At 34.9% G+C, this 14,707-nt stretch overlaps 1 long non-coding RNA gene across 1 annotated transcript; it reads right to left on the minus strand.

The window, feature by feature from the left end:
• Positions 1–3,691: 3,691 nt before the first annotated feature.
• LOC144348046 (uncharacterized) lies at positions 3,692–11,149 on the minus strand. Its single transcript, XR_013419765.2, has 3 exons — positions 10,896–11,149; positions 4,481–4,667; positions 3,692–3,922 (listed from the first exon to the last, which is right to left on the minus strand). It is a non-coding gene; the product is annotated as an uncharacterized LOC144348046 (long non-coding RNA).
• Positions 11,150–14,707: the final 3,558 nt, after the last annotated feature.

Consider the following 14,707-nt stretch of genomic DNA (forward strand, 5'->3'; position numbering starts at 1 on the left):
CATTTACAACTGTAAATGCCATAGTTTTTGTCAGCCATTTGTCTCGTGCATTTATAATATACGTTTATTTTCTCACACTTTTAGAAAAAACAACATTTAAGAAAATGTACATGCATATACCCGACAGAAATATAATGACGTCATCACTCGAGCGCGAATCTTGTGCACAGATGTATGTAAAAATACTTTTTTTAGTAAAAGGGTGAAATACATGGGTCATATATTGTGGAAAGTAGTGTGTACAGGTGAGTACGCTTGGTAAAATATACTGTACTGGCACATGGTCATGCTAAAAATTCGGGTGAGCCTAATATGGAAGGCCGAACGTTACAATGTTCATTAAACATATTTATGCGTCGAACATGTTTCCTCCTTCAGCTTGCTCTGGAACGGACGAGAGTATACAATAACATGTGTATCCTCAGGAGCTACTCATCAAGTCACAAGTCGGCGTTCTAGAATGCCTTGATGGGTTACAATGGTGACATGAAATAGATACAGGACAACATAGGAAGCAATAGACTGACAACGGAATCTCAGTAACGAAAAACGTGCAAAATCCCAATAGTGTATAATGTGCAAATGAATGCACAACACAACTTAGCTCATAGCAAACTATTATACTGCAGTCAGTAACACATAAAAGACTGACTTCATGTACGCTAAAGAAACACACAATATCACTATTACTCAGCTCAGCTCACAATGAACAAAAAATAATTCTATAACACCTTGCATGCAACTCGTTGCCACTCACTCACTCACGTAAACGCACATGCCTGTTAATATTACGGTCTTAATCCTGAAGTATTCGTATTCATATTTAAACATATTTGTTTCGAAACAATGAACATTGTGATGATTGCATATCTTGTCTGATAAACATGCTGCTAAACAGCAGTGACCCGTATTCGCTATCACACCTTTAAATTTGAACTGTTTTGTCTGACCTCTAACTTAAAACTTGTTGATGTTCTTTTGTTGTTTAAATGTTACCCCACATATGCTCCTGCAAATGTTACATGCGCTGTCTTAGACTACTGTCACTGTGTGCAATACTTAGTGTCATGTTTATATCAGGGGGAAAATCTTCTACTCTCGGGGTTCTCCACACTTGCCAAGGGGGAATCTCGTCTCGTCTCTCTATCTCGTCCCCTTGAGGTATGGGATCGGGAAAGTCACTTACGCTTTACAGTCAAATAAGACACACACAACGAAATACGTTTCAGCTCTCGTCTTAGTCGGTCAATCGAGCACTCTATAAGACACAGCGCCCTGGGGGAAAATCCCCAAGACTATCGCAAGGCTGACCCAAGACTCTCTTAGACTGCGTCAAGGCTCGCCCCAAGTCTCTCCAAGACTGCACTCTCTCTACTGCGTCTATCGTGCTGTGCTCCCCAAGACCAACTTAAACTCTCTTTATTCATTTTCAAAACTCTAACCAATTACAAAACAGAAAAAAGACTCTAGGGCGTAACTTTCAATCATAAAGCCAATCACACTAAGTACTGAATACGTCACATCTTTTGATTAATCGTTCACTACATTAATAACTATGAATATAAACTGTCAGAATGAGTAGTCTGAATAGCGGCGGTTATCTGGTAATTAGTTCCAAATCACTGAGCCAAGTTCCGTCCAAAACTTCAAATAGGCCTACACGATGACAGACATAACACAGCAATTCGCTAACAATCAGCTAATTAAGTCAGTTAACAGATACGCAAAAACAAATTCATGACATTTACCTTATTTGTTTTGAAATAGTTTGATTTACTAACCAATTGATGAACAAAATCATTCTCCAGTTTTGTGACATAAAGTCCGTATATTTAAAATGTTACAAGATACATATGTTGTTCTGTGTTCTATATTACACATCACAATATATGTGTACTCGTTGTACATACTTAAATGACTTTCACTTGTCATTTTGTGAGATATACAACTCAATAGTTAGTTACAGTTCGACTTATTTAAGTGAGATGTAAGAGATGTGATTCACGTTAATGAAATTTATAATACTTACATCTGTGATTTTCATTTTAATTTATTACAGAGCATATACTAAATATACTAAATTGGCTTATAATAATTGAATAATCAATATACATGTTCTTAAACAGTTAATCAATAATGACTGTGGATTATAAGTATCGATGAATCAAATTTAAATGAAATGTGATGATTATGCATATGCATAGAGGCAGTTAGTATCCTTGAATTTCAATTCAAAACTGAATATGTATTGTTCCTAAGCACTGATATACAAACTCTTATTGAAATGCAATAATTGACCTTTGAGATTAGGTAATTATTATGCTAATTAGGTAATTCTTATGCATAGATTTCAACGCAAACTGAGCGTGTCTGTTCATTGTTCATTGTTCTGGTTGTTGAGAACATATCAACTAAACTTTCCAATCGAATTGTTCACAAACAAATAATGGACACATCAATTGTTAAAGCAATCGTGTTGATAGTATCAAAATTAAAGAATATCACCAGGAAATGAACAAATCTAAGAGAGAGAAGAAGTCGAAAAATTAATAAGTTGGCACGGACGACGACAGACAATCAGACTAATAATTTTGAGTAGTTGTTGTTGAGTGAGCTTAAACATTTTAACAGTTTCTAGGCAAAACTGTCTGGGCTAAAAAAACCCACAAAAATAAAATCTATAGCTTATGATATTGACTCTTTCCTTCCTCTCTCCTGTTTTACTTTAACAATCATTTTGATACATAATAATATAAAGACTAAAAGAAGACACTTTATAAATACTCACATAATCATCATAGTATCGACAGCGTGGTACATAGGCATTTGTACCACAGACTAACAATCTGTCATTTTCATCATTCTTTTCAATAACTTTAATAAAATTATGACATTTTGTGTCCACATGCATCCGTTTACAAAAGTCACGATCTGAATCATCTGGTTGCCATGGGATATCTGCCTTTAGTTCAAAGTCACTTTCCATGTCCCGTAAAAAGAAGCGATTCACAGAACCAACATAAAGATACCGATTATCTAATATTTTTGATAAAGTGATATTTCCAATGTGAACTACATTAGAATCTGATGAAAAAAGAACAAGCAGACCAGTGAGCGTTTTTCTGTGTCTCAGTTCATCGAAGAATTAGATGAAACCTAGGATCTTTTTTATTAGAATTTTTATTGACAAACAATGACTAATATTATTAAAAGAAACATCCTTAAAAAACCACAATTCCCAGCTAAATTCAACTGAAGTAATACAGTCAACAAGTTAGCGCAATTGGTTTCAATTTGCAAAGGAAATTGCAACAAGCATAAAAGGCCTTTGGGGAAATTTTATTTATATGTTAGGTAAAAACTCTAAAATGTTGGTGGTGTTGAAAATATCCTACTACTAGTAAGCGTATGTAATCCATGACATATGGTGGTCATTCGTTTATTCTATAGTACCCATAATGCATTAATAATGTTGAGATTAGGGCAAAGTGTCGAATTCCAAATGTTGAAAACGATGCACATGTTTTGTTATATTTATTACAGCAAAACAAACATTCGCACTTGAAATTAATGCCCCTGAGGTCCATCTTGCGGCCATTCGTTTATTTGATTTCCATCACAACATCATGAAATCATGGTAATACTTGTTGTTATATATTGCTGACACACACAGTGATACACAAAACTGCTATTTCATTTGCAGCACTATGCCTGTATTTACAACAAAACAACACCATCAATCAGACATGCTTATTTTTCAAATAGAGAGGTCAGGCTGAAAACTGAGGGAAACTACACTTACATATTGTTGCATGTGATTTAGGCACTTGATCTTCTGGTAAATAACTTGCTTGTAGACAGACAAACAGAAAAACAAACAGTACAACTGAACCGACTGGATTTGTAAAATCCATAAATCTTCCTTGATTGTAAAAAAATTAAATAAAGACAAAAATATGAATAATATAAAAAGTGACTATATATATGCCACCAAAATGGAAAAAGGGATACGTTTGATACATTCCTATAATGAATCACAAGTAATAATGTTGACAATAATTTCTTAATGTACGTGCATACAGTTCAGTTCGGGTGTAACGTAGTTAGCCTAGACTTTACATACAAATTCGTTTTAATATCCACCAATGTTATGAGACCATATTTAGGCAGGTTACTCCACACATGTGTCAGCTTATAACTACCTAAATGATAATTTACGCATGAATCGTACTTTATATTATAAAGTTGTACATTATTGTTACTATTCATACAACACTATGTATTGCAGTACCATAATACCATTCATACAGAAATGCTGAATTGTTCGAGTTTTAACCACGCCCACGTTTGTGAAAACTTGCCCAAATAGTAAGTCGATGTTCAATTATCAGTTAACTTTTGAGTTTTGAGTTACGAGCAACATATCAACAGTTAACCAAACTTCGAATTCGGACATTTTGTAAACCGGAATTGTACATACGTAATTTTTTTTGTCGCTATTGTATATCAGATCCCGCAGCTTGGCTAGGAGTGAGCAGCTTTAGTAGCAGTGCAATGTCTGGAGTTGACAAGGAGATTACAGTCTTCTTCCTCAATTTCTGAAAACGGTGGCCAAGTAAGGCGTTCAAACCCACACAATCTACCACATCAGGTAGAGCTTGTAACACCTATGAAATAAATGAGTATTAGCAAGTTCATGCCCACAAATTATTCACAAACAAACTACAAAGAATACAATACATATTTTGTATTTATGTAAATGCACGTCCACGTTCAGCAATGACAATGCAACTAATTGTTGAATCTTTCAATGTTATTGTTCCCTTCATGGTATAAGTCATTAATCGCATTTACAACTGTAAATGCCATAGTTTTTGTCAGCCATTTGTCTCGTGCATTTATAATATACGTTTATTTTCTCACACTTTTAGAAAAAACAACATTTAAGAAAATGTACATGCATATACCCGACAGAAATATAATGACGTCATCACTCGAGCGCGAATCTTGTGCACAGATGTATGTAAAAATACTTTTTTTAGTAAAAGGGTGAAATACATGGGTCATATATTGTGGAAAGTAGTGTGTACAGGTGAGTACGCTTGGTAAAATATACTGTACTGGCACATGGTCATGCTAAAAATTCGGGTGAGCCTAATATGGAAGGCCGAACGTTACAATGTTCATTAAACATATTTATGCGTCGAACATGTTTCCTCCTTCAGCTTGCTCTGGAACGGACGAGAGTATACAATAACATGTGTATCCTCAGGAGCTACTCATCAAGTCACAAGTCGGCGTTCTAGAATGCCTTGATGGGTTACAATGGTGACATGAAATAGATACAGGACAACATAGGAAGCAATAGACTGACAACGGAATCTCAGTAACGAAAAACGTGCAAAATCCCAATAGTGTATAATGTGCAAATGAATGCACAACACAACTTAGCTCATAGCAAACTATTATACTGCAGTCAGTAACACATAAAAGACTGACTTCATGTACGCTAAAGAAACACACAATATCACTATTACTCAGCTCAGCTCACAATGAACAAAAAATAATTCTATAACACCTTGCATGCAACTCGTTGCCACTCACTCACTCACGTAAACGCACATGCCTGTTAATATTACGGTCTTAATCCTGAAGTATTCGTATTCATATTTAAACATATTTGTTTCGAAACAATGAACATTGTGATGATTGCATATCTTGTCTGATAAACATGCTGCTAAACAGCAGTGACCCGTATTCGCTATCACACCTTTAAATTTGAACTGTTTTGTCTGACCTCTAACTTAAAACTTGTTGATGTTCTTTTGTTGTTTAAATGTTACCCCACATATGCTCCTGCAAATGTTACATGCGCTGTCTTAGACTACTGTCACTGTGTGCAATACTTAGTGTCATGTTTATATCAGGGGGAAAATCTTCTACTCTCGGGGTTCTCCACACTTGCCAAGGGGGAATCTCGTCTCGTCTCTCTATCTCGTCCCCTTGAGGTATGGGATCGGGAAAGTCACTTACGCTTTACAGTCAAATAAGACACACACAACGAAATACGTTTCAGCTCTCGTCTTAGTCGGTCAATCGAGCACTCTATAAGACACAGCGCCCTGGGGGAAAATCCCCAAGACTATCGCAAGGCTGACCCAAGACTCTCTTAGACTGCGTCAAGGCTCGCCCCAAGTCTCTCCAAGACTGCACTCTCTCTACTGCGTCTATCGTGCTGTGCTCCCCAAGACCAACTTAAACTCTCTTTATTCATTTTCAAAACTCTAACCAATTACAAAACAGAAAAAAGACTCTAGGGCGTAACTTTCAATCATAAAGCCAATCACACTAAGTACTGAATACGTCACATCTTTTGATTAATCGTTCACTACATTAATAACTATGAATATAAACTGTCAGAATGAGTAGTCTGAATAGCGGCGGTTATCTGGTAATTAGTTCCAAATCACTGAGCCAAGTTCCGTCCAAAACTTCAAATAGGCCTACACGATGACAGACATAACACAGCAATTCGCTAACAATCAGCTAATTAAGTCAGTTAACAGATACGCAAAAACAAATTCATGACATTTACCTTATTTGTTTTGAAATAGTTTGATTTACTAACCAATTGATGAACAAAATCATTCTCCAGTTTTGTGACATAAAGTCCGTATATTTAAAATGTTACAAGATACATATGTTGTTCTGTGTTCTATATTACACATCACAATATATGTGTACTCGTTGTACATACTTAAATGACTTTCACTTGTCATTTTGTGAGATATACAACTCAATAGTTAGTTACAGTTCGACTTATTTAAGTGAGATGTAAGACACTATATAACCCTTTCCACTACACGTCACCGAGCCAAATTTTGAGATATATCCTTGCCATAGGAAACTTGATATTTTCACTGTATTTTATAGATCAATTATCTATGAATTGAGTACGGTGACCGCATATTTTTATTTATTATTTTAGTGCGTATAACATAATATACCAATATGTAAAAATAAACAAAATGAAAATATTTTTACTCTGATTACTTGCTATTACAGTTACCAGCCAAACAGAGTTCATCTGCCATCTAGTGTTCCACAACCAACAACCACATGCCAGTCATCGCAGTTACCACAACAAGTGCCCAATTGCCATCACATGTACCGCATCTGGCCAGTGCACATTCGATGTCAACAATAGCACAACCATCCATGATATGTCTGCCGTCATACCTGACTGGTACACCAAGTGAACAAGCCAGTGAACAGCTGTATAAGCCTTGTATTGGTACCTTCATGTAGACCATGTACCCACAGTGGGACAAATTATTACATTAAACAAATTAGGGGAAATATCTGTAAATGTGCAAGAAGCTCACACAAAGCTTATTTCCCAATGCCAAGTTTTCTTTTTAAACAGATACTGACACTTTTTCTTTGTTCATTTAAATTTGAGAAAGACCATTAATTCAAAGCCAAATTCCAGCGTTGGACATCACCTTACACAACAAGCTCTACTATCTGAATGCATCCTTCATAAAGGATTGTAACCTTTCATTCAATGCAACAGAAATACGGGTATTGTCGCATGTTTCGTTGACTTAGGAGCTCAGGATGTGTTATTACGCTGATTTGGTATTATGATAATTTCATTTTATTGGCGTACCCATACTAAAGTGAAGAGTCATTTCTCCCAAGACATTTCTTTAAGTTTCTTTAAGTTGCATATGACCCATTATTCTGCTGCAGAAAATACACCTGCTAACGGGTCTTTCATTTTACATTAATGTATTGATATATTTGCTATGTCTTTGTCTATGTTTAATGTGTAATTTCTTAAACTTAATAAAATTGGGATATATTACAAACAACTGGTCGGCCTCGAGATCAAAGTTTCCTTTGTACTATTATGTACTATTGCGTATTTGTCATCAAATTAAAGTCAAGAAACACTTAAGTTGGCATTTTGTCGATTTAGTAATGAATTTAATATTAATAATACAATTAAAATTTCGAAATGGATTGTTCTAACCACCAATCACTTTTTGTATGACCGAGTTACGTCATTAGCTCGTAATTGTGACAGAAACCTATGCGTGTGCTGTGAAAACTGCAATGGACCACGTACAAAATGAAAAGCACACAATCGTTCTTATTACGAAGTGATGTATAATATCATCATTAACATAAGTATTGGAAAACCTATTAAACAATATGAAAGACAAACTCATTCTGAAAAATCTTGAAAAATAGGTTGGTAACCCCCAACTTTATTTAAGTTGGCGTTCCGGGGAAAATGCATTTAGAGGTGGAATTACACTTCTTGAAGTTTTTATATGTCCATGTTCTTGAGTAAAAATTTCAAAATTCTATTGTGAGTAGAACACCTTATAAATTAGGGTTAAATTATTAAAAACAAACACATGTGCCATGGTTTTCCTTTAACTCCTCAACACATCAGCTATTTTATATCCCGAGAGTTATTTATTATGTACAACAATGCCACGCGGAGTTAAAAGGAGAATGGTCCGATAAAAAGAAAGACGGACACTATGTTAGAGGGACTAACTGTGCGTTAGTCTTAAACACAATTTAACCAAAAACTGACATTTTCAACCCGTTTTCGATACCACAAAAATGCATTATACTGTTGAAAAGCTGGCAAAATAAGCTTTCATATTGCATATAACATGACAAAATTAACGTATTTGTTATTAGTGTAATTTATTGTTTAAATTTCCTGTAAATCATAGTGCATCTGAATACCTAATTGAATATAAACAGTTGCAATCTAATTCAAGTCTGATGTATTGTACGTCGTGAATATTATTTTATTTTATCTATATTATTTTTATATAGTAAAATAAAGTGTATGATAAAAATATGGATAATCCCCCCCAAAATCGTCGACCAGATACATAACCCAGATATGCACTAAAAAAGTATGTAGCCTTTTCATAAGTCGAGCGCCGTCAAACACAAAGCGAGGTCAGTAGAAATTCCACTATCTCCATAGATATACATAGCAACTATCCAACTATTATTTTAAAGCTAAGAGACGTTTTAAATTTTGACTTTAATTTCACATTTTGTCAGTATAGTCCCTGTGGAACAATTATCTATTTCGTTCCAATATGTAATGTTTGTGTCTTCGAAATGTGAACATACTTAATGTTTCGTCCGTTATTTGTTGTGAAACTATTAAGGTAGCGAGACTATTATTTGTGTCGAAAATTACGATTTTCACATTTATTTATTAATTGATGAAATGCACTATAAACTTTCATCTGATAAAGTCAACGTAACCTAGAATGTCATGTAAGTTGGTTAAAATGTAGATTTTCTGAAGGGAAGCAAGGCAGCTTCAGTAGTGTTTTCCAAAATCAACAACACAGGTTTAATCTGTGTGCCTATAAGTTTCAAAGATTAACTCAAGACAAAGCAATGTTAGGATGTATTATCAGTAGCTATCTGACACACAATTAGTGTTTCCAAACATTTGAGTGGTTTGTCTCCGCCTCTGTTTATTTCACAGATTAGTCATTTGCATATGAATGTGTCAGACACAAGGTCACACAGCCACTGAAAAAAAATCATTGATTTTGTGTTTTCATCTGCCGATTTTATCGAATTATAGTTATCCCATTCCTTTATTTTTTGGTTTCCAATAGCCTTACACATTTGGATGCCCCTGCACATGTTAAAACAGACCTTGATGGGAAACCAAATCGCTTGTGCAGATAAACAAGCTTGAAAATCTTTGCTGTGACTTCATGGACGTTTTCTAGGAGTTTATGTTTTTCAAAATACAAGGTCTTTAACAAAAAATAACGTATACTTATTGTAGTCGGATTAACACCAAATTTTCACAGCTTTAAGGTGACAATGAGAGAAACTTGAATGTGTCCAGACAAACTATTTCATGGATTATTTACCAATGTGTTCTGGTTTGAGTTGGGGGCAATGCGGCTAAAACATTAATTCAAATTCAGGACACTACTTTTCAAAACACGTTGCTTGAATAAAACTGACCAGACACATTCAATTTACCAGACTATTGAACAACTAGGAAAATTGGAAAAAAAACTTCTTATCACCAGCATAAATGCGTAATTATTTTTTTACAGAAAAAGTAATTTTTCACTTTTGATTAAGTAACGCATCGTAGAATGCAGATACGGGCATGGCAAACACACCTTTGAAAAGCTTGAAGTCTGGTGATTCCAAAAATATATACTTTCCTGGGTCTATTTGTAGTCATTTGGTCACAATTTGAAGATGAAAACAAGTATGCAAATAATAGTCCCGCTACCTTAAAACAACAGTAAATGTTTTATTTTGAAAAGTTCAAAGTGTAGTATTTTAGGTTACTGAAAGCGTTCATGAAATCAAACCGGAGAAACGCAAAGAGGTCGATTCAATAGCATTGATCAGAGTTTTGTTCGATTTGGACAAATAATCAGTAACAGCAACAGACGTATTAATAACTGTTGCTGTGTTAATAATTAACAAAGGTCACAATGTACTACGCCACTGATTGATTGGCTATTACGTTTAGTAGTGATTGACTTTTAAACAAGGTAAACATTTGTTACTAGTGACTCAGTTCATTGTTTAAATATGTTATGACATCATTTGAAATCGCGAACACGCAGTTTCAATTTGTGATATTTATGTGTCTGCAATGTGAACATACACAGTGTATCTGTCCCTGTTAGTCTATGTGAAACTATTAAAAAGAACGGCATTTTTCATTTTGGAAAGTTCAAAGTGTGTTATGTTAAGATACTGATAGTGTTCATGAAATCAGAGCGGAGATAGAGGGACTCTGGCCCAGGCCATTCACTCATTGACACGCACACAGCGACAAAGTGAAGGGGTGTACTCACCTGGGTTCTGGCTGGATATGCTCGGAGGTCGGTCACCATAGCTGTGTTCAATTTGACAAAAAAAATCAGCAGTTAAAACAGCAACCAGGCATAACTGTTGCGATGTTAATAATTAACAAAGTTGACAATGTATTACGCCACTGATTGACCAATATATTTTGCACAGTTCCTCCACACCCTATTCGGAAACGCGCCAGGTTCTATTGTCACAATGCGTGGTTCAATTTCGTAGAATTAGCTTATCGGTAATCCCCACACTGTCACGCATATAGAATGACATCATTTTCACCCAATATACCACGTGATTCATTTCTGCGCAGGCGTATTTTCATGTTTCACTGCTGTCAACTTCCTGGCATATTATTCTAACAAAATGTAAGGAAAACACGAAGATTTCTTCGATTTCAGCGACAGTGATATTGATTGGGATGACATAATGGAAGAAGGATTTCAGTATTCAAGTTGACACCTGGCCACAAACGAGACTGAGTTTTTAACTGGGAATAAACTAATGAAAAACAGCGATGGAAATAATATTTGTCATTTTTTGGAATATCTAAGCCCCTCCCAAAAAGTACTAACTATAAGATAGATTAAACAGAAATGTGCATACACGAGAGTCAATACAATCGGATACTCTTAGCATAACGGCGACAATGTTGGGTGTCGCCATATTAAAAACAAAAATTCTGCCGAGCACACGTACCGAGAACGTGACATACTGTTATTTAATATGGTCAGAGTGGGTCATATGACAACATAAAATCGGTTTGGTTATCTAAAAGCTACAATTAATTCCCCCTTGTAAGTTTCAGCCGTTCCAATTTTTCGCAGAATATTTTCTTTTGCGACACCAACCAGCCATCTTGTTTCATACACAACACCGCGGCAAAACCAAATGCAAAATGAACGACTGAAATGAACACTTTCCCGGCACTTATTCCAAATATAAAAAAATATTGCCGAACAATTAAAGTATCAATTCACAAATTAATAACACTGTGATTGTTTTGGGTGTTGTAACGCGATTTACCAGGGTTACTGAATGAACATGGCAGCTATAATGAATTTGAATTTCAAATTACACGTGTCTTTTCACAAAACCGATATGATCACATATCTACTTGTAACTTTAAATAAAATTTACCGACTTTACTTGTAAAACATGCAATATATGCAGACATAACACAGAATAGAAGTGCTTAAAACGAGCTCGAAGCAAATGATATGACGTCAACGATGTTCCCCCACAAGCGCAACACGCGCACTTATTTAACTTCTATAGCTAGTATACATGTCAAGTGAACCATATGGGTTGTCATCCAAACAGATAATATGTTGTGTTTCTTCGATTTATTATGTGTTAGTATTTGTGGGAGACACAGATGGCCTTCGAACACAAGACCTTAAGATCACTAAACAGCAGATAGTTCCACTAGGCTATGACATACCCACTAACTTTCTTTATTCAATTCTCAACATTACATGTTGTTAACCTGAGAGAATAAATATTTCAACAAATATTTTAGACTTATTTTGGTGTACAAAACTCTCGTTTAATTAATTTCCGTTGTTAGGATAATGTGATAAATTACCTGGTATCCTTGGGTAAAACTTTCAAACAGATATTAGCTGAATTCGAACGCCAATCAACTATTCCCTAGACTATACCACGGTGATTCATCTGTTTCATGACCTGTTTTCGTTATGTAGGTCACACCATCGTAACACCTAATACCTTATTTTGGGTCTTTATGGTAACTGTTTTAACAAATTGCTCGCTCACAAGTTTAATTTATTATGATTTCGCTTAAAATAAATTATTACTAACATCAGAAAACGATCTATACGTCAGGTACATATGTACCCCCCAGGAAAACTCTCAAATGTATAAAAATAAGAACGTTGATTTATTCCAAATTCTAGTGAAGGAAAGAACTTTGTTCTCGTCGTCGGTAACATAATTTTAATTAACGATCAGGAAATCTCATTAATACTGTTTATCACAGTAATAACAAGCATGTTCCAATTCCATCAAATTATACAAATGATAATTTCAAAATCAGAAACAATGCTGACATGATTTCCAATTCATGTATTAAAAAATACTCCAAAAAACGTAACCCGCATAAATCTTATAGCAAAATAAATGATACCGTCAGCCAACTTAATAAACAAAATATAGGGAATAACATTTAACTAGATGGTCTTACCCTTAAAAATGAAAAAAAGCTAGTAATTAAGTCTATGAAGACAGGAAAAGCTTCGACTGAAGATATGAAACGAGATATTTTGTTCCACCTTATTGGTAATGTCTATTTATAGTATATTTATTGTAATATGTGTATACCGAACAAACGACCCCGATTGAAGGGCAAGTGTTTTGTGACGTCACCAATTCGTGCGTAATCACGTCGTTTGGAATTGTGCCACCATTAGGCATGAAAGCCATTGACCGCGAAGCTACTAGTTGATATGTCAATATATTTATGAATTCTATCCAATCTTTATAAAATATTACTTATCTCTTCGTTATTAGAATCTATGATTAATCTGAGTTATTTTTCTAGAATTTTGATACTGTTGTCTTGTTTCTCTTTGGACATGTTTGAAGTAGTCTGCCATGATTGATTGACATTGTAGAGGAGTATTACTACAATTTGAGAGGCTGAATTCAAACTGAGTGGCGTTCGTAATGAGTAACTTCCGCAGTAACTGGTCCTTTCATCAGAGTTGCAAATTAATGTTTTATGTGTCGTAACAACCGGTGTTAATCTAGAAATACCATCCTTAGGACCACTTCCCTGTTTTATTCTTTGTTTTGATTGTTGTCCCGCGTGCTAAGACCTAGTTTCAACCACACGGACATGTTGCAACGAAGTGCGTGACTATATGGTCGCCCTGTTTAACATGCTGGTATTTATTACCGTTATTATCATTATATTGTCGTAGTAAATCTCCTTCGCAATCAATCAATCATGTCGGACGACCTCAAAAGGCAATGATATTACAATATAGTGCGCCAACTTGCGGTGAGACTACACGCATCTATCGTACCCTCAAATTGTCGGTACAATTGTATGTGAATCTAAACTCAGTTCAATTGATTACATACCGTACGTGGAATGTAACAGTATGAAACAACGATTGACAATATCAATGAACATCAACTCAACTACACAAATGACGACAACTCGGCATGTAAACTACGCCTAGGCTTCCGAAATAAGTCTAATAAATAAGTCTTCTCAAAAGGTTCTTTAGTAACTTCCCAAATGTAATCATAAACGATACTAGGGCAGCGAAAATAGACATATACTAAAAGTAATGATTTGAGAGTTGAATATTGTTTATAGAGATTAATAATCCCCAGAACAATTTTTCAATATAGATGATAAATTATAGTATGTAACAAATGTATAACTCATTCTCAGTAATGATGTCTATATTTTAATTATTCCTAATTTAATAAATGAGTTTCAAAGTTCACAACTGGCGGTTTAGTAATATTAGGGCTTGTGAACCTCTCCATGCAGGTTTGTTGTTATTGTATTTACATACATTGTATTTTGATTTATACAATGGGGTACAAAGTATCCCTAGGTCCCTTTCACTGATTTTACCCGTTTACTTACTTATTTACATGTCAGAGTATTAATAATATATACAAAATGCGACCACGAAAATGTCGGAATAGTAATAAATGAAATCTAAAAGTCAGTTGCCCATGTCGAGAGATCCATAGAAGCACAAAAATCAGTCGTCGCGGTCTACAGAAACAATATAATGTTACACATAAAAATTCAGAATCG

This window comes from Saccoglossus kowalevskii, chromosome 13, assembly GCF_978046115.1.
Source record: "Saccoglossus kowalevskii chromosome 13, keSacKowa6.1, whole genome shotgun sequence".
NCBI lineage: Eukaryota > Metazoa > Hemichordata > Enteropneusta > Harrimaniidae > Saccoglossus > Saccoglossus kowalevskii.